The sequence below is a fragment of the Mobula birostris genome, chromosome 2 (assembly GCF_030028105.1).
Source record: "Mobula birostris isolate sMobBir1 chromosome 2, sMobBir1.hap1, whole genome shotgun sequence".
NCBI classification, from domain to species: domain Eukaryota; kingdom Metazoa; phylum Chordata; class Chondrichthyes; order Myliobatiformes; family Myliobatidae; genus Mobula; species Mobula birostris.
In genome coordinates this window covers 2554351-2556705 of record NC_092371.1, presented here as the reverse complement: position 1 = coordinate 2556705, position 2355 = coordinate 2554351, and the positions used below count along the sequence as shown (strand labels likewise).

At 45.9% G+C, this 2355-nt stretch overlaps 1 non-coding gene across 1 annotated transcript; it reads right to left on the bottom strand.

The window, feature by feature from the left end:
* Nucleotides 1–1462: 1462 nt before the first annotated feature.
* trnas-cga (transfer RNA serine (anticodon CGA)) lies at nucleotides 1463–1544 on the bottom strand. Its single transcript has one exon. It is a non-coding gene; the product is annotated as a tRNA-Ser (tRNA).
* Between the last annotated feature and the right edge of the window lie 811 nt (nucleotides 1545–2355).

The following is a 2355-nucleotide window of genomic DNA, read 5'->3' as shown; positions in this document are numbered from 1 at the left end:
TCACTATTACCCGCTTTTCTTACTATACTTCTTGCATTGAACTACATGCTGTTCAGGACATTAATAACACCATGCTCAACCTTTTGATTCCTAACTTTGCTTGAGGTCTTACAAACATCTGCCTCAGGAACCTCTCCGCAAGCTGTTCGGGCACTTTGGCTCCAATCCCCCTGCAACTCCAGTTTAAACCCCACCGTGCAGCATTAACAAACCTTCCCGATAAGGTATCATTTCCCCTCCAGTTGAGGTGAAAACCGTCCCCTCAGTACAGGTCCCACCATCCCTGGAAGAGAGCCTAATGATCCAAAAATCTTCTGCCCTCCCTCCTACACCAACTCCTTAGCCAGGTATGAAACTAAATAAACTTCCTAATGCTGGCCTCACTCGCACGAAGAACGGGTAAAATCTTGACACCGCAGCCCTGGAGACCATGCTCTGATACCTAATTCTCTGTGCTTCCTATGCAGACCCTCGGTACTCGTGTATCCCCCGTCATTGGTACCTACAAGGACCACGACTTCTGGCTGTTCACCCTCCCACTGAAGAACGCTATGGTCTAGATCCGAGATATTCCGGACCCTGGCACCCGGGAGGCAACATACCATCCGGGAAGCTCAATCTCGACCACAAAATCTCCTGTCCTTTCCCCTAACTAACAAATCTCCTATCAGCGCAGTGTGCCATTTCTCCCCCCCCCCCCGCCCCTTCCCTTCTGAGTCACAGGGGCAGACAGTGCCAGAGACCCGATCACTGTGACCTTCCTTCTGTTAGATAATCCGCCTCGCCCATGACAGTATCCAAAGTGATATATCTGCCGTTGAGGGGGATGACCATAACGGCACTTTGCACTGGCTCCTTAATCCTTTTCCCTTTCTTGACCATCAGCCAATTTTCTGAATCCTAACCTTGGGTTTAACTATCTGTCTGTATGTCCTGTCTATCACCCACTCAGCCTCCCGAATGATCCGGAGTTCATCCAGTTCCAGCTCTAACTCCTTAACGTTGATTGTTGGAAGCTGTAGCTGGATACACTTCTCGCAGATGCAGTCGTCAGGGACACTGGAGATCTCCCTGCATAGCCACAGCCAGCAAGAGGAGCATTCAACTATCCTGTCCAATTGTTACCTTAATCAAAAATTGTATGATGGTTCCGATGTTAAGAACTGCATCGCAAATTCATGTGAAAGACAATAATTGGAAAGCCAATTAAAAATTAACAGCATCTGTGTGGGAGAAACGCCGTTAACCCATTTCAGGGACACGTCATTCGTCGCCAGTTAACCAATGATCAGAAATGTTTACACATGCTCAATCCCTTTAAGTGTTGTGGGATCTGTTAAAAATTCTGATACGCTCGCGGACTCTCCCGCGCGTTACTAGTCCGGTTGGCATTCAGTTCAATGGCAAAACCAGACACTTTTCCGGCCGTATCTTCTGTGTCAGGAATCAGGTAAACAGTATCCGCTGCGAGCAGGGTTCGAACCTGCGTGGAGAAACTCCATTGGATTTCGAATCCAACGCCTTAACCACTCGGCCATCGCAGCTTTTCTTTGAAGTGTTAGAATGCCCTTTTCATGTCACATATCAAGGGACGGAGAAGACATTCAGAGTAATTTAATTTTTAATTGGCCGAAATTAAACGCGAAATTATTTTCGGAATGATTCTTGAAAGAAGGCGCAAGATAAAAGAACGAAATTACATACAACCTATTAGAAAATCTGTATTAGGAATTGGATATTTACCTTTCCAGAAATGAAGCGAGTAATTCAGTCACAGGAACAGTATGATGTACTCAGCACCACACAACAGCGATGCCACTTTGGTCTTTAACAGGGAATCAGCCGGATTTATAAGGGAGTTAAAATTTAACACATGTGGTCGAACAAGTAAGCACAGTTTGCAGAGTCTAGGGATGTCTCGCTGAAGCGTTGGCGTTAATGATGCCATTCATCGTGTTATTCATGAAAACATGTTTGCTTTACGTGAAGTGTCTTTACTTGTTCATTCAGCGGTAAAACCGGGAAAGGCTTTCCAGGCCCCAGATACAGACTTGTTGGGACCATTAGTGAAATTGTCATATTCAGATTGTTCTTGGGTATATTTGCGCCTTTAATTTGCTCAGATGGTGAGACTCACGTTAGAGCACCTGGGCAAGCAAGTAATTTGGAGAAGATGATCAAATCCTTGAGGAATTTCGAACCCTGCACTACAGTACTCGAAAGTGCTGCTGGAGTTGTGTAGGATAACGGATATCGCACAGTGCAACAACAGTTCAGGGGTTTGGAGGAACTGGAAGTAGAAATAAAACACCGAGATTCCGAGGAGAAATTGACCAGCACCGGGCCCAATGGAAA